The following is a 27,926-nucleotide window of genomic DNA, read 5'->3' as shown; positions in this document are numbered from 1 at the left end:
TTGGACTACAGTGGATGGCTATGGCTGTATTCGTCTGTAGCCATTTGTGTTACTCTGTACGTGCAGATGTATAGATAAAAGGCCTTGATTGTCATCACCTTTTTAATTGGATTCCCTTCTTAATAGATTCATCAGTGTGGACTTTGCATATTTTGGGTGGGGTGTTGTAATACTTTCTGCCTGAAAAAATCTGGAAAGGTCGATAAATCAGACGGGAGTAACTTTGTGTATATATTTTATCAGATGCCGACATATCAAATCATATCCATCCTCTCTGTGTAGGGTCTCAGTCGCTGGTTTGTGTTTCCTGGGGATTGCACCGATAGTCGTTCATCAGTCTCTTTCATCAAGTGTGAGAGAGGAAATAAAAAGTGTACCTCAGTCAGTCTGTGAAGCTGGGAGAACGAGGCGGAGGCCCTCTGTGGGTATAGCCCGTGTAAACAGGGCCCTGTGCATTGTGTCATTTAGGTGGATTAGCCCTTGCTTTTGTTGGGCAGGTTGTGTACACACAGACACCGATTCAGCACTCCCAAAACCATTTTGGCCCTTACGGCATTAAGGAAGTCTCGCATACCCCAACTCTCCGGCGATGATCTAAAAGGGGGATTCCTTTTCTCGCTGCTCTCAGGTGATAGTTTTGTTTGCAGAAATCTACAAGCGTTCAAGAGGGTCAGTGCCTCCATAGTTTGCGAGGGGGAAGAAAAAAAAAACATCCTGTCGGTGTCTATAAATGAAACCTACATTTTGTATGATGCTGCACAACAAACAGTGATAAAAAAAAAACACACTAAAAAAAACGTTTATCATCGGAGAAAATTAATTGGGTACATTGATGTTTTGGCTCGATCAGTTTAGGCACAAGAAATGTGGCAAGTTGAGCACCTTCACACACTTCTAGTGTGGTCTCGTCGCCCACCCGCCGCGCGTTCACGGGAGTGCACGCACACTGTATTTCGAGGTGTAAATATAATCAGTTGCGCATATTTCTCAACTATTCTAGTTTTTCGTCCAATTAAAACAAGACTATTTAACGGATGATTTATTAGCGTTTGATAAACGTTAGTAGGTTGTTTTATACCTTTAGGCTGTATGAGCCCTCCTAATAAGATTCCTTCCAAATGTTCTTTGAGAGGAGCTATGAGCGCCTCCTTCCATTCAGCGAGATGTTATTATGATGTTATCTGAGGTTGTGTGGGCATTTTTTTAATTTATTGTTTTAAATTTTTCTCCGAATTAATGAATGGGAGAGAAAATCAGGTCAGTTTTTCAAAGTACGTCGTTGCTGAAAAGAAAAGAATTAAAGAAACGAAAAGAAAAAAAGGCAAAGAAAATAAGAAAAACCCTGTGTTCACTTCCCTCACTTTCTGTGTTATTACCGAGAGAGCAACAGATGTCTGTGACGTAGAAGTGAACGTTATATATTCAGACACATCGGCCCATATCTAACAACTTGTCCCTTTTATCATTTTAGCGGCTAAAATGAAAGTGATTGGAAAATGGTTTGAACGCGGAGTTCAGATAAGAAGTTCAAGAACAAATACATGAGAGGGCCTTCAGGCCCTCTGACGTGTTCATCATTATTCACTCACCTGTAGCATTCCGCTGGTTTTACACCTGGTGACGGGAAGCGATGACGTAGTTTGCTCTCCGCCTCTGTCATTTGGATTTTTAGTTTGTAATCTTGATCGAATGTGCACGTGATATTTGAATCTGGACTGTTGGACAATATATTCCAACTAAAATAATAGGCCACACAACTGCACCGGGAGTTTGATTTCAAAATCATTTTGAAATGTAACTTTTTCATTAGGTCGTTTGGTAAAGATTCTTTTTTCTAATTATTTATTTATTTATTTAATCTAAAAAGTCTTTATTTTATCCAAGCTCTACCTATCACATCGGGATATATGGAAAATTATCTCAGTGGCACATACTGGAACAAGCCAATGTTAACAAAGTTATGATTATGATGCAATATTTGGCAACATGCAAAAACTAATAAATAAATGAAAAGATTTTTCATCCCTCAAAACAGGATTTGAGTCATACTTTCTCAATATGAAATCACTTTGCACCTTTATGTCTGTTTGTCCAAGGGCACAAGTTTCTATATTTTTGGAGAACTTTTTCAAAGAGGAGGGCATTGCTGCTGGCCATCGCAGTTACTATTTTCACTGCCACAAAGTATACATGGAAACATAAGTCCAACTTTGATGGTCAACAGGTAATTGTTAACAAACAGATGGATTACCAAGTTCAGTCTAAGGTTTATGGTACAGATTCTATTAAATATAGGAACAGAAATATTGTTACAGAAGGAAGGGGGGGGGGGGGGGGTGTCCGTGTTCAAACACCCATATTAATAACCATGGGGGAAAAAAAGTGTGATTTCTTTCTAATTTCTTTCTAGTTTCTTCAAAGAAACTACAATAATGGTTTTACAAAAACACTTTTTCTGTTTTTTTGTGCAAGAGGGGATGTTAGCGAGGCACAGGCTATTTCAGTTAGTTCAATATAAAATGCCTCTGGAGTCACTCGTGCAAAAAACAGGGACAATTTGGATAACTTTTACAATTACAAATTAATATTTCTCTGTGTGAACATATCAACGTGTGAGGGTGCAGGTTCATGTCCATGATGCATTGGAAACAGTGTAGAATTTGACCAGAAAGACTCATTCCTGCCTCACATTTGAAAAGGGACAGTTAGTGAGGCATGACAGACGTAGTGTAGGAGTTACTTCATAACAGATGCAATATTTTTAAGAGTACGGATTAAGTGCAGGGTGTGGGAAAATGCAGGCACAGCTTCAAATTCAATAGATGATATGAAACGACATACAATTTGAATCTGGTTTCATATCACCAGAAAAAAGTGAGAGTTCTGTTTTTTTTTTTTATTAAACGTGTCAGAAATTTTAGTTATAAAACTAAAGGAGTGAGCTGAAAAAAGAAAGAGACAAACAATTTTTCTGATTTGAGTCTTGGATTCTTTAATCATGGGCAGGGTCATTTAATTCATTAGCATGGTGAAAAGATACATTTACATGTCTAATTTTACTCAACGCACTATGTCTGTGGAGTTCATCTGTGTGTGTCCTGGAATGTGTGTGCTAATCATAGTTGTGTTGTTGTCTGAGTCTCCATGTGCCCATGTGCCAATGCAAGTGTGTGCCCATATGTGGGTGTATGAGTGCTCTACTGTTACTCGGTGTGTCCGTGTGTGTGTCTGTGTGTGTGTGTGTTGCGCAGTCTATTAGTGGAGTTTAACCCCTCTGTTCAGGGAGTCATTTCCCCTCAACACACCAGGCTCCATTCTTTCTGCAGCACGTTAACATTTTACTCTCTTCCCTCCCCACCCACACCGTTCACTTTTGTCCTAAGAGGGCAATTAAGGAAACAAACGTTTTCCCCAAGATAAGCTGGCTGCCAGCTTTGCATACTAATGCAATGCCAAGTGGTTACAAATAGTGAGTGCTCTAATTACCGGCACTATTTTCAATCAGAAATTGCTCAATTTCCCAGGATGAGGTCTCTGTGGCTAGAGAAAAAAAACACAACCTGACAGAGGCAAGAGACAATCATCTCTATGTGGAGCGTGGATGATTTTTGTCTCCCTGTATGTGTGTGTGTGTGTTCGTGTGCTCACGTGTGCATGTATGTTGGTGCAAATAAATTCATCTGCCTCTGTGTGTACAGACCCCAGAATGACCCTATCTATTGCTGCTGCCCTTGACAAGTCAAGAAATGGATCCTGTCAGTCTCGACAGCATTTAGCACCACAATTATCCCCTTTCACAGCCTGGCTGAATCAGTGTAAACCACACCAGGCAGCAGTTGCCACTCAGTGATGAGCACGATGTGTTGTACCATCTCTGGGTGAGCAATTTGAAGCAATTGTGTTGCTGTGTGATCATCAGTGCAAATCAGGGCCTGCTCATTTATTAAGCAATTTCTGTTGGAGAAAATTAGAGGGAAGACTCTTTTAATTTGGCAGGAGATAGATAGCAATATCGCTAAAAGCAACAATAATGCATAATGTTGCTGACATCAAACCCCCCCAAGAAAGTGTTGTGTAAGGGGGGGGGGGTGTCGTGTCGGGGGATGCATCATCTCATCAGAGAGGGGTCAGCTATTCTGAGAGGAGCGGTCATCCTCATGCGGCCACAGCACAGACCAAAGTAGCAAGGACTTGCTCATCGGATGTGAGAACTAGTCGCTCTATAGGTTGCACATGAAGGACCCATCCGCAAGCCTTCGCTGACCTTTGGCTCTGACGGTGGCTAATGGAGGGCTGGCCCTCGATCAATGCACTGAGACTGGGCTCCCCGTCTCTGCCCTTTCACCGGGCCAGAATGGGAGGGATGCTGCCAGGAGCCACGCGGCGGAGCCATCGACCCTGCCACTTTCCCATCCGTGGGTGACAGCTGCAGCGCCAAGGAGCCTGGGGACACCACGCTGCCCTGCCATGTAGGAAGGACAGCCAGTAGCTCTGTCTCTGTGGCAGTGGGAGGGAAAGTCACAAACGATCCACTTGTGAATGTCACTTCCATGTAAACATCCTCTGCATACAATGATACGATGAGCTCCACCACTGTTGAAAACCAAGACAAAACTGGGGCTGAAAGTTGTGGAAATACATTTTAAAAACTTTTTTTCTGAAACTGTTTCAATATGAGTTTTTCTTCTGCAGTTATTAAGAGTTGCAGAAATTGAGTGCTTATTAGAGCTGCAGTTGAACTTGGGATGTGGTTTAAACACAAAAAACTTGCCACCCATGTTTAGACAGCGTTGTTTTAAAAAAAAACAAGCTCCATACATGACTTTAAATTATGTTTCATCCAGTTGGAGCAAAAGCTGAGAGCGTAACCCTTTGTCTGTAAAAAGTTCAAGTCCCACGAACATAGCCTTACACCTGCACAACTCTTTGATGATTGTCAGAAGTTCTGTTTGCAGTTTAAGTGTTTTTGGCATCCATTGTGCACTTAAAATGTCCCCGCAGGGAATTCATATTCTTATGCCGCACCATGTCGCTAAAACGCCTGATGTTTTGCATGGTGGTGCACTTTGTTACCCAGATGGTGCACCACTGTATACCTTTTATCAGAGCGCTTTTTTTCTGTCAATAGATAATGCTTGCATCAAAACACAAAACAAAATTTAGTGTTCATTTTTAATTGCATAGACTTTCAAATGTGACGATACTCCACACAGCAGCAGATAAAACGTTCAGTCCATATGGAGAGAGAAAGGAAAACATCCAAGAGGTTTAGCACAGATTGTTCTCTTTATTATCATTAACAGTAATGTGATTCTGAAGCCCTCTGTGACCCCCTCACAGCAGCACTTTATCTCAGAAGTCATTCATTAGAATAAACAGAAGGCAGGCAGAAGACAGCAAGAAAGAGACGAGGGGGGTGAGAATAGTGTAAAATAAATTAGATACTTTTTATGAGATGAGCCACTTTGAGATGGTAAAAGAGAGCCCGCTTCAGAAATTCAAAGGAAATCCAGCAGTACAGTATCTGGAGATGAAGTTGTCGAGTGGAGTCTGTGATCAAGTTGTGGTTTAGCGCTCTGTGTGTAATCACAGTTACACTTATTGTCCACTTTGAATTTAAAGACCTACAGAAAATCTTACACTACACAGTGCATGTTTGCACAGAGATTGGGATGCTCTGTTTCTGTTCAAGACCGTGGACTGATGCAGGCTGCTGTGAGACTAATCAAAAAGCTTCTTAAGTATTCTTACTCAAATATAAGTGGATTGCTCAGTCTTTTTCTGATGGTTTTGCCCAGTATTTACAAAATAGGATTTGTACACTGGAATAACAGTAAAGGCCACCTTTCTCAATTATTCCCCACAGGTTCCCTTTTCTCTCCTCTTATCTGCACCCACTGGTGCTGCTTATCTTATCAGCTCTGTTATCATCTGCTAATCATCCAACTCTATACATGTTCATGACTGAATGTATACATTCGTGAGGATAAAATAGTAGAAATGGGATACAGAGTGGTCAGAGACTGTTTGGGGGTGGGATGGGGGGTTTGGTTGGTGGGGGGGCCGCGTGGATCCTTGGAGTGGTGTGACAGACTCCCCAGCCTCCTGGTAGGATTTGTTGGAATGTGAGAGAGGAGGATTTTAGCACCAGGCAAGCCACGCCAGAGTGCTGCAGACTTCATGCCATCTGTCTCAGCCTCCATCCTCCCTTTGCCAAACTCATCAGACCTTTATTTCCTCTCCCTTTTTCTCCTTCTCATCCCTGTTCACAAGAGTAATGGACATACTGAGATCTGCTAATGTATTGGAGGGAAAAAGGACTGGGCTTGATAAACATTCAAAAAAATCTCAATTGATTAATCTGTATTCTTGGAGCTAATTGTAGGACAGCACTGATGGAGATGAAAAAAAAGAGTGTCCAGTATCCCTGCTATTCATTACAGGACCAACACAGAAAGAGAGTTATTCATACCATGGCTGTTGATCAGTTGATAATGAAACATGTTCCGAATGAGAGCCAAGAAGTGGACTTAATTTATTGGTCCTTCATAAACAGGTCATTACCTTTCTTAACTTGATTTGTGAAAATATGGGAAGGACGATAGATGTAACGTTTTGTATCAAACTGTGAATGAAATCCATGCAAGAAATGATTTTAGTGTTAAAGTGTTTTGCCATTGATTGAACTGAGAAATTTTCTTGGCTATATCAATTAAATGGAAAAGAATATGTACATTTAAGTTCATTTAACACCTGCCAGCACTATGGCAACCCTGGTCAAAAATGGTTAAATCACTTAATTGTAAAATGATGTGCACTTTCAGGCTATAATTAAATCAAAAGCAGATTTTCACATCAAATGGTTTTGTGATTCTGTTGTGTTTGTGTGGGGCTGATCTCTCACCCTCTCTCTGCATGGGGGCAGCTAGGGACGAGGCAGCAGGAGATCACAGGGAGGAGATGTATCAGCTCCATGTCCTTAACCTGTTCGCAGAAGGATAACGGAGGGTGGAGGGACTGGAAAGGGAATCTACCCTTTGCCCGATATGGAACACCAGGTGGCAGGAAGTGGGCAGGGGGCCTTTGAAGCTGACCTCTGGTCTCTGCACCGAGATGGCCCAACGTTCGATTTAGCTAGAGTTGGCAAGAAGGGGAGCCAGGTGCCCCCAGAGGGTCCTAAGACCAATCAGATCTATTATGGGAAAGAGGAGAGAGTTGGCTAGGGCCAAGCCTCTCTGCTCCCAGTCCTGTGAGAGCCAAAGTCAACTAGCTACATCCTATTAAGCAGAGTAATACTGACAGCAGAGAATTGCAAAAGAAACTGAACAGACAGAATTTTCATAAAGTTTGCTTTAGGTCCCTACGGCAATATGTTATAAATCTGGATATAAAACAAGTTATTAGTGCAATTAATGCAAAAAGAAAAGAAAAAAAGGATACATGCAAAACAAATTTTAGGTTCAGGGCCCCAGCAAACTCAACACACTCACCCCATGTGGCAGAGATGATTCATTGACAACTTTTTGACTTGGATTTACAGCTCAAAAGTTTAACACAACAGAGTACATGCCCACGATTATACCTTCTACGGGAATAAATAGGTTGGGCGACAGCTGGTTTTAATTCTAAAGTTCAAAATCCCAAAAAAACAGGCAATAAAATTCAAAGACAGAATTCATCTGGATATAAAAGTGTGACTTTTTATATGAGAAACAACCTGTTGCAGGTCCACACAAGAACTAATGAGGATTATGTGTTCATTTTAAAAAAGATTTTCCTCTTGATGAATGATTTTTGTTGAAGCACTTACATATAACGAAAGATAATCTGTATATATTTGTATGTATGTATTTTTCCATTTTGCAATTGTGAAGACTCTTCATGATCTCATAACTTTTTTCATGTTTGGATTTTAAACTACCTGTAGCCCCACCTGAATGTTTTCAGTGCAGTGGAAGGTGTCCGAACAATAATTCAAGTTGGATTAAAACGTCAATAAAAAAGTCTCTGTGGCATGGAGTAAGTGGAATAAAGGCTTGTCGTTGTTTTTCTATAAATGCATACATTAAAAAAGGAAATACATACAAGTTGTGCAAGAGTTTTAGGAACTGTAGCGAAGACAGAACATTTGGAGAAATAAAGAGAGCCATAAGTTTATTCATTATATCAATTTATTTTAATGATGCAGCCACAGATTTCAGTTGAATGACCTGAGAAGGTGCAAACAGAAAGAGTTAAGAATCATCAAGACTGACACGAAGAAACTGAAATCAACAGATGTTTGTATGCAAGTATGTCAAAATCATCGAGACAACCTGGGTAAGGAATCCAACTATCAACATAACATTGCATTTGAAAGAACTAAATTATCAACAAATATTGAAAGGACATTGCATTTTGTTTGGTGTTTCTTTTGCCAGTACCATTAATGTAAAACATCAAACATTGAGAGAAAGCAGGACATAATGGCCAATTCATGTCTATAAATCAGGCATCCCATTCATAGTGTTCGTCCTGGACAACACTTGAGATGCGCAGGCTGCTTTGTATTTTGGCCAGATTTGGAGGAGGTGAGTGCTATCGGTGTCTATGCACTCATCCTTGTGTATATCTCTGCTTATCGCACACAACATGCACTCTTACACTCATGTGCACACACACTTAAACTCACAAACAGAAACTCAAATCTTGATCCCTCACCTGCATGCCTCCCTCCCTGGGCGAGAAAAAAAAAGCTTGGCACTCTGGAGAAGGATGACTGGGAGAAATGAAGATATGTTTGATTTCCTCAGCAACCAATGATGTTGCAGCGCTCTGTACTCTCTGCCCTCTGATAGGCCTTTGTCACTCTCTTCATCTTGAGCCCCATGTCATTCCCTCTAATCCCCCTCCTAAACACAAACAGGCCAATCCTGATGCAAGGCTCAGGGGCTGGGGAGGGATGAGACATGGAAAGAGTGAGGGGATGTAGTTCAGGAAGAGAGAAAGGAGCACCAGAAGCTGGTGGTGATGTGAGAAGGAGCCAATGTGTTATTATTAATAAAGCATTAAAAAAGTGAACACATCAAAGCGTACAGGGGCTATGCTATCACACATGAAAGTGACGCACTATGGCTTAATGTTTCCTAAGGCATGTTATGGTGATGCTGCTTTGATTTGAAATGCATTGTGTGGAAAATGGATTTACAGGAGTAGGGAGAGAAAGCCTGGTGAGGGTTCAGACCATAATTTAAAACCTGACCTCATAGGCTCTTCAAAGTGTCTGTGAGAGCCAATATTTAAGGCGTTCTTACAGGATGTGTGAGACTAAACCACAGCTACATGAACAGCAGATAAACAAATACATAAATGTGAAGGATGTGGAGTGCACCTGTAAAAACAGAGAGGAGGAAAACACTACTTTCATATTTTGAAAACTAAAAATCTATATTCCTCTGTTTTTGAGCAAAGGGTGTTGCACCTGATAACACTGTGCCCCTTCGTCAATCAAGGCCTGCAGGAAGAGAGGGATTTTTTTTCTTTTTTTTTTTATTGTGCCCCCATGGAAAACGTAATTATACTAATCTACCTTCCTCCAGTGCTCCAGCTTCTGTGCCACACTGGCTCAGACCACCTCCATGGCTTCATTATCAGTGCTGGGACTCACTAATGGCTTGACAGCTTCCCTGTGCAGGCTGCTGATGAAGAGAAACCAGGGGAGAAGGAAAAGAGGAAGAAGAGGGAGGAGAAAAGGGAAAAGAGGGGGGAAGAAATTAGACTCTAAAGAGCAAGGGGCTGCCATAAGGGTTAACGTCTCAATCATGTGGGACAATACTCTCAAGTCCAACTGCTTCGCCTTCTTAAAAGACAGCGGTCAGTGATGGGTGATGAAGTGACAGAGCATAGCAGAGTCAAAGAGGTAGTTAGGACATTTGCCAAAGTGCTCTGTGCACGGCAGGGTGACCATGACGTGAATGTGTTTGAAGTGGAAAAAGTCTAAATGTGCCTCCCATACACACCTCCACCTTCCATGTTAGCAACAGCTATAACCTCACAACATACAGAAGGACTGGGGGTGGGAATACAGTTTCACTTTTTTCCTGACAAATGACACCCTGACAGTTGGAAAAAGAAAAAAAAAACACAACAAAAAAAAAAAACGCTAGGGTCCCTGAACAGATTTCTCAGTTATAAAAATAAAATGTGTTGGATTAGACAAAGACAGACATTTTATATTTTACTTCTGAACCCAAAGGAGAGCACTGACAAATGCCACCCCACCCCCTCTCCGTCTGTGCCATAATTGTTTTTTTCTCTCTCTCTCTAGAAATGTCATATAGTTAAGAGGTGACAATTCTATATGGCACAAACAGACACTGATTTCTTCCAAGTGTACGTAGCATATAGACTGGCAGACTGAGATGGTGTTTTCTTTGCATCACGCTAAATTGGCATGCAAGCTTTAAACATTCTTTCTGTGATGTGAGAATCCATGGAAACCTTTAGAAATGGAGAGACAACATAAAGGCTTTACTCTAGAGATAAAAAAAACCCTCAGAGGTTGAAAATAGTGCAGACCTTATACTCTTGTTTCTGTGTAGGTGTAGTCTTCATTACTGAAAACCGCAGACATTGCACTGTTGCATAGCTCACTAAATTATCTGAGGGTTGGTGTTGTGATGTTTAGTGTGAGTAATAATGAACAGATCATATGGCAAATGCATATTGTTAAAAATGCTAATGATGGTAATTTGAACACATCTTATAATGTATTTTTTGCTTCCATCTGTTTGAAGACAAATTCCAATCAGATTTATCACATCACAGTCTAAACTTGAGTTTACAAACCACTTTGAAGGTTAAACATGAAAGCAAAACTTTACTGCAGCTGCTATATTGTGGTGGATTCTCAGAGTATATGTTAGGGTCTTTTAGACAAAATGTGTCTTAAATTCCTTCACACTGAAATATCCTCTGCAGAGAAAAGTTAAGCCAAACTTTTCTGAAGTGTGTTGGTGGCAAGACTGGCCTAATCACCAGTGACTGAGCAGAAGATTCTTAAAGGACTTTCATAACAGGAGAAAATGTAATATCATTAACAAACCTAGAATATTGAAATATAATTTATTTAAAAGCAGTGAATTGTTAGGATAATAACTCAGTTCAATCTAATCATTAAATAAATAAATAATTTTCCCACTAAATGTGATGAGATGTTACGATAGTGGTGATTTTACTAAACATACAGGACATGCAGGACCTTGTTTCATCATTTTGGGGAATTTACCAAGTTTCTAAATTCAGGCCAGTAAGGTAATTCTGACTTCAGGCAAGATTAATGCCCTCTTAGACGTTGAACCTGGGACCCATTTGGCTTTATGTTAAAATGTAAGAAAAAGAGAAATCCTAAAAATTGGAATGGTTCCTTGTTCCACTTAGGACAGCTTCCTTTATATTTAGCAAGCGTATAAATGGATAAATTAAGGTGACAGCAAATGTGCATGTCAGGGCTCAAGGGGATAATAATACCTCCTGCATCCCAACATTGTTGTCAGATGGCACATGCAGGCATATGAGGGGTATGACTCTAAGAGGGGTTTGGTGTAGACAAGCATGAAGACATGCTTTATTTCTTGTCAGGAGTAATGTGATGATACTTGATGCTATAACAGTCTTTTTGCAAAGGATTCTGAATCAGAAACTTGTTATAAATAAATATGCTAAAATAGGTTCAGTTGGGATTTGGGAAAGAGAAAGAGGGAGATCTGCTTCCAGTGTTTTTATTTGCTTCCAAGAGGAACTCTTTTAGTTAGTGAAGAGTAATTGGAGGTGAGATGTAAAAACAAACCTTATTCTGGCTTTTCCAGGTCAGACGATAGACAGAGAAATGCCTGCTTACCTGAGCATTTCTTCTCTTTTGTTGTCAAGATGGTTCTTTCTGTAACAATTCTAGTGCTGAGCAATGTGACTGTATACCACTAAACATCATAGCTTCTCAGTCAGATAAATGCAAAGGAAGATACATGAAGCTTAAAGCAGAGATGGGACTTTTTTTTCCCACATTTCTTACATGTAAAAACCGTAGTTGCTTCCACAAAAGGATCCTGAAGAAAGATCTTTCTGCAGCTTCTTGGCTTTGACAAACCCAAAACAGGAACCAGCCGAAGAGTGTTCCCCACAAAGAAGCGTGTAGAACAGAAGAATTTATTTTCTCACTCTCTAAAGGCAACTGAAAAATACACAAACAGCACTGCTAGAGAATACAGCTAACAAAACACTCAGGTAAAGGATTGTTCAGTCTTCAAATTGCAAGCTAATTGCAAGCTGTGTGTTTACATGGACCTTTAAAGAAAAATAAAATACTCTGAGAAATTGCATCTGACATTTTGCTAAAAAGTACGAGTGCAGCAGAAGCAACAAAGACAAACTGCTAGTACAATTTGTGGAGTATGATAAGCAGCTATGTTGCAATATAAGCATTCATTTACAGTATGGCTCTGTCTGCCTAGAAAATGTACAGATTCAGTATATTCTCACTTGTAACTCCATTTGTGTTCTTCACTGTGTTCTTCACCTGCTCCTGTGGGAAATAGCTGGTTCATTGGCTGCTAAATTTTCCTTTGTGCTGATCTGATAGTTGCTAACTGTATCTGTCAGTCATTTGGTACAAAGCAAGTAGTAAACTTTTATTTCTTCTTTTTCCTCTTTAAACATAAAAATGGATGGCTTATTCAGCCAAAATTGGAACAATGACAGGAGTAAGAGTGAAGCAAACTAGGTAATCGACGGACTGGACTGATTAACAATGAATTGAAACTCCCTATAAAGCCTTGTAAAGCTCAGAAGCCCCCAGGGATTCTGAGACTTGTGAATAGATATTATATTGAGCCTCCATCAACACTGGCTGTCACTTTAACACAGAAGAAGTCACTCAATGCAAACTGTCAGTGTCTATCATCCAGTGAAGTCTACAGACAATGATCATAATATGGGTGGGGGAGTTTTATCATGGTAAAATTATTATTATTGTAAAAGTTTTTAACATTTCTTTTCCATTGCAATAATAAAGAAATTACAACAGCCCCTTACAATTTACTGACACTGACTTTTACATCATGACACAGGCATCATTGTTCATTTTGGGATGCTGGCACTTTGGTTTTACCAGCGCTTTCTATATTACAGGGATGGACCCTTCTCCATCTTTACCTCTGCTTCATTCAGTCTCTCTTGGATGCTTCTGTCATTTTTCTGATTGTTGCCAATTAAACTGATTACTTCTTCCCTCATAAAGCAAGAAGTAAAAAATAATCACAGTTTCAGTGATGAAATGTCATTCTACTTTCAATTCAATATAGGATTTAAATGGTGTGCAAATCATTGCATTTAGTTATCAAGGTTACAAGTGAATCTACAAAGTAGTATTGATGCTGCTGCTGCTGCTGTTGATTATTTATCTACTCACAATTCTGTCATCTGCAGAAATACTGACTGGCTCTGTAGTTACAGGGTGCATAGTAAGCATGTTTACTTGACACTAGAAAAAAAAAATATTGAGTCAGTCCAACCAAAATCAAACTGCAATTTCAAACTCAAATTCTGCAATTTCTATCCCTCTCTGTGGGAGATTGTCATACATGTAAGTATAGCCAAAAATTTACATTGCATCAACATAATTTCTCTTTTTGGATTTATAAAGTATTATTCAATCCAGCTCAAAAGTGTTTATTTGGCATAGACTATAAGAATTTCAACTACTCAGAACCAAACACTTGAAGCTGTGTATATGTGGTGCCGTCATAAACAAGTTTGTGCTTTTTTATTTAAATTAATTTATTCATCTGTATGTTTTATTCATTAGTCTACTTCATTGCTGTTCTGTTTTTGCTTTTTCACCATTTCCTTATATCTAGTTTCAACATCTTGGGAGATTTATGGACTCATCTAAAGATCTTAATCTTTATTCAAGATCTTAGTTAATCTGAAATTACTCAGCAAATGTTAGCAAATCAATCTGTTTAAAGTCCATTAATCAATATGTTTCAATTTATTTGTAATTTTCAACCTGGAATTCAAGACTGTTTATATCTCATAATTGTCTGCATAGATTAGGCACTTACATGGGTTCGTATAGTGTAAGGCCATGACTTAAGTCAACTCCTTAAATTTGGTAATGACTGATAAAAAGTGGAATTTAAAACACCAAATCAGAACTTTTAGACTTTTAGAACCTTTCAGAAAAAAGAAACCTCACATCTACAGTGCTGTGCCAAAGTCTTGAGCCACTCCTGATTTCTTTGCACTTCACAAGGAAAACAGCAAATGAGTGCAGTGATTTACAGAAATGTTCAAATGAAATACAGTGTATAATGGAAAAAACAAAAAACATTTTGTACAGTTCTATCAAGCTTGAGATTAATATTTGATATGATTGCCTTTATCTTCAAACACAGCCTGAACCACCCATGAAAAGCTTTCTTCAGGTCTTCAGGAGTATAGCTATCCGGCCTTCTTGAAGGACATTTCAAACGTCTTCCTTAGATGTTGGCTGACTTCCATGCTCTGTCGAGATGATCCCATACTGCTTCTGTAATGCTGAAAAGTACTTTTCAACATGCATGATAATACATGCATAATGATGGCTCTTGGGAGGATTCATGACCAGTTGCCACTGATAATTAGCCTGTGTAATTTGGCATACCTCAGCCTTTTCTTCCTGTTTCCCTTCCTTAAGAATGGCTTCTTGACAGCCACCATTCCATGGAGACCACTTCTAATGAGGCTCTGGTGAACAGTGAATGAATCAACTGAAGGTGTAGATACCTCTCTCAGGTCCTGTCCCGGGTCTTTGCCAGATTTGTTTGTCTCCCCTTTATTAGAGACATCACTTTGAGAATTTTTTTAAATAAATAGTTTTAAGGACACATTGCACACCATGCAGAGATCATCCAAGTTTTCAGTTAATATCTCTTTGAGAATCACCCCGTCAATGCAAAAATTTACAATTTTATATCTGTCTAGCTGTGTTATCTTTGGACTTTTGCAGATACAACTAATAGAAACAAATTGCATGTCCTTGTGACTTACTGCAAATAACAAAGAGCCGAACAATACTATTCAAAATTGGTTCTTTGCAAAGTTGCCTGCTATGTGGAGACACAAAACTGGTTCATTCATTCACTTAGGCACCTCTTTAATGCTTGAATATTACATTGAGCAGTTTTAAGCAGTTTAACAAACAAAAAAACTAATTCCTCTGTAAATGGTCTTGTACAAGGACTGGACAGAGAAAGAGGGAAAAAACAGTTAAAGTCTAAAGAAAGACTAAGAAAACAAAATAAAAGTAGATGAGGATTGGCTTTTGGAGACAATATTGTACGATATTGTACATCTTAGAGAGCTGGCATATTTTTCAGCAAATGCACTTGTTAATGACAAATATTTGTCTCACTGCAACCTCTGCTCAATCCAGCACTCCATCATTCATAGTTCTAAAGTTTTCCAGAATTAATTAACAAATCAGAATGAGGGATCAGTGTATATCTCCCTAACTCTCAATTCAAAATGTACACATGTATTGTTTGGATTCTAGCTCTGTTTGAGACCACATGTCTCAAACAGAGCTCATATATGTCAAACAAATATTCAACAATGATGGTTATTATCTAACTAATTTGTACTATGTGCAATAAGATTTCTTATTTTCTAAAGTATTTGAAATTACATTCAAAACACATTCACAATGATGTGTGATTTCCATCGAGACCAACTAAAACTTTTTGACAGTTGGGTAAAAAAAAAAAAGACAATTTAAAAATATCTGCTTACTTCAAACTGAGATTTCATCTCTATAAAGTAAACCTGCTTCTTCTTCTTCTGCTGCTGCAGTTGTGAGTGATGGGGAGTTTCAGTTCGATCAACTGTTGTTGGGTCATTCACACTGAGAGTCTTTGAGGTTACATCTGTGTCACTCAGTGTGGTTCCATGCACAGTTGAGTCAAGCCACAGTTAGATCTCAGCCTAGCCATTTAATTGGACCACCATCCTTGTCTCGGTAAACATGAATGAGAGGACAATCTAGTTATTAACTGAAGGACTGTATGTGAAAATGTTCAAGACATTTTACTGCTTCTAACTTTCTCTGTGGGAGATCATCATACATGTAAGTAAGCTGAATTTACCGCACTGTTCTCTTTAAGTTACTTTAATGGTGATATTGTAAGATGACACTGTGTTATAAAATCAGGCTTTTATTAGTGCAGAATGACAGACTGGAATTGCTTTAGCGACCACAAGTTAACATATAGTCTTTGGCTGATTTTTAATCACAACTGACACATTTAGCTGTCTGACAAAAGAAACAGAAAAACGTGAATGAGAGTAGCTTTATGAGGTATTCATCTGTATCAATATAAACTTGCTTGCTTTCTATGGAGGACTGAGCCTGTCCTAATCCAAAATAAATACACAAATATATAAATGAAAGACTGCCCACTAATTTGCATAATGGGGCATGTAAAAAAAACGTGGAAGTAAATGTGGGGAGAAAATGTAAAGAGAAAATTACAGAGAAGTAAATACATCTATAAATCAAATTAATTTAATTTCCCTTTGCATTTCTAACCATCAAACTATCAGTTACCAGTAGTTGGCTTGTCATTGACCTCGTCAATAGCTGGCTTTGGCAAGTTTACATAACCGACACTGGCTTTTCAGTTGTCCTTATTTTGTCCTCCTTATTGTGACACACTTATGAGGTTCTCCAGCTGAATCAAGTCCAGCATGGCACTAGTGCCAGCCAAACACTAGCGCATATTTCAAGTTGGTTAAAAATGAGTATCTGTAAGTCACCTTCTCTGTGGACACAAAGCTACAGTGGACATTCTTGACTTGCCAGACTGAAATAGTTTATTCTTGTGGTACATTTCTCACTGTTTAAAAATAACTTGTAATTCTAATTCTCACAGTCTGCTTGGACCTCCAATCATTCCAGCCTGCGTTTATTTACACTGTACACACTACATAAACAGAGTTGTATCAACTGTCTCTTGTTACATTATTGTAATCTTCTTTTGCAGCTAACTGCATACTAACAAATAGGTCTAGGTATGCTTATGCAATGTCAATGCAATGCCTTGACCAACACCAAAGGCCATTAGAAGGTGCATTTTCTCTACATCCAGGACTGATCAGTTCAAGTAATTATGCATGATTTGATACAATTAGCTTATCAACTATCTACAAATCTAGATATCTGTGCCAATTATTTGTAGCAGAAAAACTGACCTTGTTTGATCCATGCAAAACAACCATTTGATGTGGCTGCATACAACATGAATTCGTTTACAAAGAACAAAATTATATTAGTGATATCAATACACAATCATTCGAACTACTGACAGGTAAAGTGAATAACAGCATGAGATCATTCATGTACACTTTCTATGTACGTGTAAGTGCAGACAGGAAGACAAGTTGGTTTGCTTGTAGATAAAACCAAGTAGGAACATTTACAGCCAGAATTAAAGCCAAAGATGTGTGTTGCTGAGGTGTTGATGATATTCAAATTACACATGAGGTCATTATATAGATTGGAGATGAAGTAAATTAAATGCAGTGGTACTGGGAATGCTATCCACCACCAGAGCAAGCCAAGACAGTGGGAAAACAGTGCTCAAACAAGAAGAACGAAGTGACAAAACAGTTATATATTTAAGTGTAAGACTTTCGAAAAACTACTTATGTTATGTTTTTTCAAAAGCCTTAGTTTCTGCCATAAAACCTAACACTCAAATTTTAGTTTTTCAAATTGAGATATGAAAAAATTAATTAATAAATAAACAAAAGACTGATGCGTTCCAAAAGTGTCAGAATTTGGGGGTCTGAAAATGCCAAAGTATGCTAAATATAAGGAATAGATGTGGCAAATGTTCTGCATTTGAAGATGAAATCATAAAATTGTGGATTAATTCAATTGTTGAAAAGACTTTTATATAACAACTAGCATTACAGAACACAGATAAACAAACCATAGCCATTTCCACACAAGAACCCCAGACAAGTTCAGGACAATGTTCCATATTTTTTCCAGTTGCTGTTCACACATGTACTTCCCAGTGGGAGATTTTTTTGCTGGAGCTGTGTTCTAACAGCTGGAAATGTAAGGGATGTGATCCAGGAAGCATCTTTTATTGTTTTCTTTACAAAATGACAAGAACAGCAGATGAGGCTCTTGCTGTCCTTGATATCAACACTGCATGGGTAAATAAAGGTAAGGAGCGAGTAAAAGTGACTTACCAGTCTGCAGAATGAAGCAATAGCTCTCAACCAGCACACTAACAGTGTGTGTGCTGGTTAAGATTGGTTGTGCTAAGTGCTACAGGAGATTAGCTTCAACATTCACAGATTGTCTTACCGGCTGATCTTCTGGATATTTTATTTGGGCTAAATAGAAAATGTCGGCAAGAAGTCTGAAATGAATGAACATAATTTGCATTGTTACATATGCCACTTCTTCACAACATCTCCAGAGCATTTCAGGACTGCAGTGCATGTGTGAAGGAGGTGGCTGGAAGGGATGCTTAAACACAGAGTTTCCAACTATGGGCCATTTAATGTTTGATCAAAATCAATATACTTTCAGCCAGTCCTGGTTGGGTTTATGACAATAACATTACTTCAGTGGGATTACAAAAAGATAATGGTTAGGATTGAAATGCACTCATTTTACTTGCCTTAGTTACATGCAAGTATACATGTTGCACTGAAACTTTGCTACTTCCTATATGGCTTTGGGCAGTAACCTCACTTGATTAGGGTTAGAAATCAAAACCATTTGAGTAGGGTAGGGTTGAAAAACAATCAAGGGTTAAAAAAACATTATTTTACAAAGGAGCCATCACTGCCATGGGCACCAGTTATTACCATGTAGTTGCTCTTACAACCACTAGAAATCACATATTCTTTGAATGTAATCATGGGCTATATTTAACCTTCATGAACAAATTCCACATGAGCATTTGGTATTAAAGGGCAGGACAGTCTCCTCCAAAACCGTTTATCACTAGCTAAGTTTAACTAATCAGATTAACGAAGTGGTCGGCCAGCAAACTCTTGCTGAAGCCACTAAGGAGAAGAGCGAAACATGTTCCACCTAAAAAAAGTCGTAACCAATATATACTTTAAAAATAAAACCAATCAAAAGAAAAACTCCATCACAGGGCCAGCAGAGAAAAATGACCATACACACACACACACACACTTTTAAGGTAAATTTAGAATCACCAATTAATCTAACATAAACATTTCTGGACAGTGGGAAGAAGCCTGAGTCCCCAGAGAGAACTTTTGCATGCACCAGGAGAACACAGAAAAAATGCACCAGCAGAGATTCGAACAGGAAATGTCCTTGCTGTGACCACAGCACTGTACAGCGCAGATGGCTATGAGTATCCATTTTATACAGTTAGCAAGGTGTGCTTTTAGCTTTACAGAGGAGTTAGTCAAACAATGGGAGAGCATTAAAACATGCCAATACAGCAGTATTAGTCAAGAGCCTAAGTCAATACACCCCACTGAGCTGCATGCCTTCCTACAAACACAAGCAATTGCTTTAAAAAGCCTCAGCACTAGATAGAAACATCAATTACAGTAAATTACACCAAAACAGTGTGTAACACTTCAATTTGTTTAATCTCCCAGGCTGTCTAAGCTGTTTTGGATAAAAGCAAAGCACATCAGAGTAAGATAACATTCAATAGCCCTTAGATGCATTGCACTATAAAGCTCCGGTCGTGTTAATATATAGAATGAGAGTTATTTTATATTTAAATTCTTACAACTTCCTTTTAAATCATTTGTACATACTCACAAATGGGCTTTTATTCAAATTAGAGCACTCTGTGCCATTCCAGTGACTTTTAAAATCCACATCAGCTCTAATGTGTTCCCAGTTTTCAGTCGGCACTTTTATGGAATACAAATAATGCTTTCAGGTTAGTAGTTCAGAAAACTGAGAACACTTGCCAAGGCAAAACTGGGATACATCAAATGTTCATCAGGGCTTTCATTTAAATGTCTTCGACACAGGTTGACAGAGTCTGCTATAAGACTATTTGATGAAAATTACAGTAAAAGCTATGATGATTGACACAAATCTTCCTGTTCTGAAGAAAAACAAATTCTATACCAGTTGAGGCAGAAAGGTTTGATTTGCTCCAAATCAAAGACATCCAATCTGAATTAAACAGTGCATCGATAACTTCCTTTGCCATGGCTGATTATCCAGGAGGGGTGTTGGTTGCTGGGGACAGATGAAGATTTGGTTGTTCAGTGAACATTTTGGGAGGGGGTAGGGGGGCTGGAGTAAATGAAAGACAAATGCGAGTAGTGCCCACTCAGCTATTTTCCCAGTCAAGATCAAAGGCACGCCGGACTGGCCGCTCCACAGGAAACTTGAGATGGGTCCTGCCTTTGTTTGCTGTTGCTAGGAGACCTGCAGAAGGCTGAAAGTGTTTGCAGTGGGGTACAACATCAAAACCATTTCCAATATAAATTTTTAAGACAGCCATGTATTTGTGTCCTGGACTTTGAATTTACTGAGCACACAGAAAACATTAACGCTAATGAGTAGTTACACAGAGCTGTATGCATGTGCACACTTTGAAAGGCCACTTGTCAGTCATGTACATACTACCCAAATTGTCTTTGATTTCATAGTTTGGAAGCATTGCTACGCTGAGGCATAGAATCAACTGATCAAAAACAGACAATATTTAAGCATTTCTTTGGGCCTAATACAGAATAACACATACTGTAAAAGTGCAGACGGTTCACAAAAACAACTTGAATATCACTTATAAGCATAGGTTTGGCTTTCAAACAAAACTAATTACAATGCTGTTATATATTAATGGGCCCCATGATAGTAACGGTGGCTAGACATGTGTCACAGAGAGCTCATTACATATCATTAGTTCAACACTTCAATAATGTCTACACCTGCTGAGCAGCAGATAATGACTTGGCCCCAGATATTTGCAGGACTATTGTCTACTAAGCAAAGCACCACCAGGAGAATAGATCCACAGGCTTATGAGAGGCATGAAAACTGATAAAGCTGTACAATAACATAATGTACACACATTTCGGATTTGTTCTAAGCTAGAGTGACTGCAGCGTAGAATAAAAAATCCAGCTTTCAGAATGGAGCCGTATTTTTTAATGGAACTGGGTCATAGCTCATTAAATAAACAATAATAATGAGCCACTCGTGAACCAACATGCATTCTATCTGGACATATGCTATTACATCTTTCTGGGATTAAGTAAATATTACAAGGTTTGCAACTATGGTGTCTTACATCCTAATAATATACTTCTGATATTCGTCTTTAGTAGCTCTGGCCTATCCAGTGTTGCATAACTTTTAATATACTGAAGTCAGCCTTTTTTTAAGCTTATATGGACAAAATCTTGTATGAAACTAATATAGAGGTTACATTTTAAAAAATGCTGTACGAATTATTATCTGTGGTATAATTTCATACTCACTATATTAAATCTGCCTTGTGACTAACAGGACTCATAAAAACTGCGCTTGCCAAAAAAATGACCTTCATGTCTGGAATGATGAAAATTAGAATTGTGCTGTGTCTGCCTTGTGTTTTCACTACTTGAGCCAACTGGCACAGCACTGGCGTCCTCTCCCAGGCTCCCAGTCTGCCATGATGACAATGGCAACTAGCTTCCGCATGGCATGTAAAAATGGCAAAAATATCAGCAAGCTAAGGAACGTTTGGAAGATCTGAAGATAATGTAAAATAGCTGATCAAACACTCTGCTAAAAAAAAATGCACTGGTGTGGATTGATTTTGCAAGAAATTTGGCTTTTCTAGACCATCAGGCCCTTCATCCATGTTTATAATGCTGTGTGCTTTCAATGGCCGCCGTAAAAAGAGCCAATTTCTATCTGGAAGAAGAGTAAATGGGGTTACTTGAAGATTCTGAGCTTGTATCCTTTAGAGGCCTGAATTTCTTCCAGCTAGCAAGAACTAAAAATGGCCTACATTCAAGTGTGTCATGAGCTTACGCACTGTGTCCTGCCTTAAATCGCTGCAGTCAATACCAGTGAGTGTGATTGTGAGGCTTTTGTAGAAAACATGTAGGACAAGGGGAGGCAAAAAGTGATGAGACTAAACAGATTCATCCTCTGAACATTTGTTTCACCCTTTAAGAGAAAGAGTCTAGGCTAATCCTGCTGTTTGTGTGGAAGAAAGAGTTGTCCTCCCTTGTCACAGCAACCAGGGATCCACCCCTGTGTGACATCACAGTGAACAGGCTGCTGCCAAATCTTGCATCAGCAGCCTAAATTCACTTTAATTTGTGAGCGAACTGTTGCTGCGAAAGCTGAACATTGTGTAGATTTATGACTGCTGAGCACTAATCTATTATGAGTTTTAATGAGTTTTTGACTAAGAGTTACTTTGTTCATTTAGCTGCCACCTGCTTCTAATGAATACAAATCTTCACTGCAGTTATTCCTCTGAGAGAGGGATAAAGAAAAAAACAACTGTTTGATTTAATGCTTCTTTTTTTCCCCCACTATTTTACAACTAAATTTAAATTTGTAACCACTTGTTCTTTGGGTGTCTTCATTTGTAAAGCGCAATATTTCAATAAATAAATCATCTTTGAGAAAAGTTATGAATAATGTAGCTATCAGAAGTTTGCATAAGCAATCAGCATGAAAACACAGTAGGGAGGGTTTGAATACTCAAAAAGTACAAATGGTAAGACACTAATAAGTTTTGGAGTCTAACAGAAACATCTGATGACTGTAACATCCTAATTTAAAGTTGATGGAGAAGTGGCGAAATGATTATTCAGTCCTCATGATTATAGATGAAGATAGCCTTATTGTCTGTTTCCTGTGGATTTTTTTTTATCATCTAATTTGTGTGTGTGCATTTGTGTGTGTGAGAGAGAGAGAGAGAATGTGTGTGTATGTACATCATAACCGACAAGTTAGCAGTGAAGAATCCAACCTATTTTTGTTTTTATGTCTTGACAAGCCTGAAGTAGAAGGCAGCAAAGTAGCCAGGATGCTTCCCCAAACAGTTCACCTCTGTCTCGAGCGATGACTGCTGCCTGAACTCTGTTCCCCCCACTGAGACAATAAAACGGCTGGATGACTATAGGAGCAACAGAAAGGCCAACAGTTTATAACTCAAGAGAGACAAAGCTATATAGCTTGTGTGGAGACAAAGATTTAAAACGGTAAGAGATTGGAATTCTCTCAGGCTGAGGTCAGAAGGCCAAAGTTACCTTTTCAGATCCCTGAAGGCAGATGGGAAGACCCAATCTGAAACACACAAGCTGCATCCCCTCATCTTTACACAAAGGAGATGTCTCAGTGAATATTTGCAAAATCTTACCATTCAACAGATGCTTACTTGGTGAATAAATTATATGTACTTTCTTCAGTCAGAAGATCATTACACTGTAGTTTCACACAATCATTTGGATAAAAGAGCTGTCATGATGGAATAGAGCTGGCAGGACAATTCAGCTTATTTTTCCTGAATGATTCTGGAAGGATTCAAGTTTATTCAATCATCGTGAAATGAGAAAATGTCACATTTTGCTTCAGCCATGTTCAGTTTGTTAAAAAAACGAAATACAACTCAGTTCTTCATTTTAACTTAACAAATGCAGACTAATTGATATGATATATGATATGAACCAATTCACCTTTTTTCTTATCAGGAGAAATCAAAGTAAAGCAGAAAACAGCAAAGTTTTTATTGCTGCATTAAAGTTATTCAAACATGAAAAAAAAAAAAAGTTAAGACCATAATGTTACAGATGCCAGATGTTACAGAATATTTGGTCTAATGTTTATTATTTTCCAACCAAATTCTAAACTTTTTGGTGTATTTCAAGATGGAAAAATGTTTGTTGACTTAAGATACAGCTATATTCTTTAAATCGCAGAAAAATGTATCACTACATATTTAAATCTACCAAAAGCGGCAAAAGCTTAAAACATTTCAAGCGGCATTATCCAAAGAGAGTACATTATGATATAAGGGCGGTTTTGAGCCTTGATCTTTTCACACTGTGAGATTCTCTTTTCATTCTAACAGCATTAAAAAGAGAAGAAAGACTCAGAGACAGAGGAGTGAGGCTGACGTCACAGTCCAAGAGTCACCCGCCGTGTGTTCAGCGTCTCCAAGTAAAGACTTATCTGCAAAGAAGTTTGGACGGACAATGTGGGCGGACAGGGCGTGAAACTACTATCATCATCAGTTCTGAATGAAAAAAAGAAAACATATCTTCCACAAAAAAGAGGGCTCATTCCAATTCAGCAGCGTTGTTAGGACAACGAGAACCATCCCTCAGATGATTAGTTCCACTTCAAAAGAATTTACTTTCCGCAGTGGAAACGTCCCCCTTTTGTGTCCTTACACAGGGTTTTCTCAGCCCAAAAGAAGAATCGTATGTTTAGTCAGCCTGTTTATTATTCCTTCTGTTCACACTACAATTGTATTAAATAAATAGAGTACTGCTAACAAAAGCCTATTAGCCCATAAACATGTCCCGAGACACACAAAACAGGGTAAATCACAGCCTGCACAAGAATTAAGATACTCCAGTAAAGGCATAAACTACATTGCTGAAGACATGGTACTAACTCACACTGCCTCGCCACTGACATCATGAAACTTGTTATGTTGCACATATGCTTTTCAACAGGGGACTTGTAATGTGGTTCCATCTCAATTATGAGTGATGCCGCCCCTTGCAAAACAGCAACAGTTCCTGATGATGCAGTGAAACAGCAGTAAGTGGTACATGTTCTGGTGCATGTATAATCAGAGGTATGGATGGTATGGTGGCTTGTTCAGGTCACATGAGAGGCAGGCAGATAGGCTCACCGTAAAAGTTGCAGTCATTCAATAAATAAAAAAAAAAAAATAATGTGCACAATGAATTGAAAAACATGAATTACTTGCCACGATATTAGTCAAATATTTGCATATATTATATGTTTCAACCAACTCAAAAACTGACTCAAAGTACAGATCATGAGCAGGAATTGCAGGTAATAACTCAGTAATATTGGACAGACATTACTGTTAGCTTATTGTACTGGGGAAGCTCAAAGAATAAACAGCTTTATTGCTAACTCTGACTTCATCAAGATTTGAAATAACAATATGGATACAAAAATGGTTCTGTTGATCCTCCACTTGTTGCTCAGACAAACGGACATCTTGCCTGAGTTCAAATCCCAAAATAAGCAGAGAAAAACACACCTAAATGCAGGTGATTGGATTTAGGATGAACAGTTTAATTTTCTGTTTGTTTGTTTGTCACAGCCTGCGACTACTGAGACATTTATTTTTTTATTTTTTTCCACAAGGTTTATTTCTAAAGTCGAAATCAAATAAACAAACAAATAAATTGGATGTACAAGAAAAGTTAATAATGTGAGAGAGATATATCCTTTTATTTCTACTATTTCTAACAAAAGATCTTTTTCAGTTGACTTCACAAACAGTGCCCTGAGTTCTTTAAATCTAATTATGAGGTCCATTAACTTTGCCTGAAACAGCTCAGAAACATCCATCTTCTTCTACGTATTCAGCCACGAGACTTCTGTCTACCTACAGAGCCTTTTGGCACAGGACACACCAGCAGCAGCCCTTTTATTTTGTCAACTATCCAAGCTTTGATTTTTGATTGACACTGAGTAACATCTGTCAGGGTTGCAATGTTCAGTTTTAATGCAAATGTTCAAAATATGAGTTGACTCAGCATTTATCGTAATTTTAGAGGCTATTGGTTGTGGTGCCGTTGAGTTGTATTGCATTATATTGACAAATCTGTGGTTTGGCCGTGATATTTTAATCGAGGAAGAAACATGAAAAATGTAAAACACCACTCAAGGCAAACAATTCTAACAGCAGCAGAGACCAAAGCTTCCATAATGACAACAAATTTAGAGTTAGAAACAAAAAATAGATGGGGAAGAACACACAATGATGTAGCTGTAAGCAAATAATATTCATGCATTGGTCAACAACTATGACTTCTCCTACAGGCTAATAAATGGAGGGATAAGGAGGGGTGAAAAACTGTGTTTCAGGATAAATATAGACATACAAAATAGGCCTGCATGAAAAGTTGTGTAAACAGCACATGCATTAGAATAAAAAATTCTCTCATATCTGCTTCTAGCTGGATGCAGGGCATTTGAAACAGTTCAATAAAAATTTCTATACTGTATAGATGCTAAACAGATTAACTCCAGTGAGCTTTTACAGCTCTAATTATTCCAGTAACACATAACAAAAAGCAGATTGGGAATCACTTCACAATGAAACTCAGCATTACAATAAGATTTACTTGCCATTAATGCCATTATCAACTATGACATCAGTGATCCGAAGATAACTATAAGATAAACACATTACTGTCAATGTCATTAAAAACTGAACTAGATAAAATCACAAAGGTTGATTTTAAGGAAAAACTGCTGGGTTTTTTTCACGTGTGTATCATTGGATGAAAATTGATATTTCACCTCATAAGTGTTGTAAAAGAAACTGAAGTATAGTTAAATCCATCATTATTTCCCCCAGTTTTAATAAATGAGGACAAGCTGACTTGAAAAAAGGTCTTAACTCAACTACAACTAATTGCCTCTTTCATCTATCCAATTAAAAGCAGGATTTTAATCCTAGTAGTTTATTTCTTGTTTTGATTGCTCATCATGAGCCACAGCCTTTTAATCAGGACATAGATGTAAGTATTGCATATTAATTCTGCACTGAGGTTATTTCAACCTCTCCATGTGCAGGATTCCCCTTGGTCTGATCCTACAATGACTCAGCTTAATTGACAACCACAGCACAGGATGTGTTGGCAAAGGTAGCTGCTATCTGCTAACATTTTCACTTCATTGCCACACAGGTGTATATGTGTGAAAGTGTGTGGGGTGGGTGTTAAAATGGTGCTGAGGATCAATGGGATGTTGTTGTTGTGAGAGACTCATCAAGGGAAACATCAGTAAGGTGGCATCAGAAATTGTCATGTGTGATGTTGGTGAAATATATGTGGACTGCCTTTGCTTTCAGTTGCCTGAATAAATATTGAGCAGCAACAGCTCAGATTCTCTATACTTTCTTTGATTAAACAGCCTGGTTGCAGGAAGTAATCTCATCCTTACCCAAATGAGATGGTAATGCCTTCTCTCTGGGAATTCAGCAACAAACAGCAGTACCTACACATAGGCTGTGAGACTCAACTGGGACTAATAATAGAACCTCAGTTCTCTTAATGGGGAATCTATATTATTCTCTTCAAAACTGAGATCACCTATATGGGTCAGTGGGATTTCTGAGGAATAAAACATTGAAAGGAGCAACCAAAAGAAAATACACTCTGCTGACAACAGATCTAAGGACTGCAGCAGCTAATAAGAAAATGATTTGGGCAGAGTAGCAGCTCAGAACTTTAATTAACAGAGCTGGTTTTAACTGATTGAAAGGGGGCACATGTCCACACTCATGTGCGTGCAAGCCTAATTATTTCCAATTCCTTGATTGTCTAAATAGGCTTTATAAATAAAAGCACAAGTGACTTGGAATGTTCAAACGAAATTATTTTAGAAATGGAAATGATCAAAGAGGAAATTTTCATAAATTCTGTGATCTGTGAGTTCATACACTGGGACTTCACTCCTCCACACTGCTGTGGCCTACGAGACGAACACACACACGCACACACACGCACACACGCACACACACACCACTGCCCCACTCCCAACATCTGGCTTTCTCAGGGGACAATAACATTTATTTGCCCATATCTTTTCACAGAAAGTCAACAATTTAAGCTAAGTAAACACAACAGCAGCACCACTTCATTGAGATCAAAAT

At 38.5% G+C, this 27,926-nt stretch overlaps 1 long non-coding RNA gene across 3 annotated transcripts in view; it reads right to left on the bottom strand.

Moving 5' to 3' along the window:
• Positions 1 to 5,194: 5,194 nt before the first annotated feature.
• LOC140317920 (uncharacterized) overlaps positions 5,195 to 27,926 on the bottom strand; it is an 88,093-nt gene continuing 65,361 nt past the window's right edge. For 2 of the 3 annotated variants that reach the window (XR_011917804.1, XR_011917806.1), the window contains one exon: positions 5,195 to 9,677. This is a non-coding gene — a long non-coding RNA (uncharacterized lncRNA). The remainder of the gene's footprint in view (positions 9,678 to 27,926) is intronic. The other variant, XR_011917805.1, reaches the window with a different exon arrangement.

This window comes from Leuresthes tenuis, unplaced genomic scaffold (assembly GCF_036924035.1).
Source record: "Leuresthes tenuis unplaced genomic scaffold, fLeuTen1.0.hap1 SCAF_11, whole genome shotgun sequence".
NCBI lineage: Eukaryota > Metazoa > Chordata > Actinopteri > Atheriniformes > Atherinopsidae > Leuresthes > Leuresthes tenuis.
The sequence above is the reverse complement of the archived record's forward strand: the minus strand, read 5'-3'. Positions and strand labels throughout refer to the sequence as shown.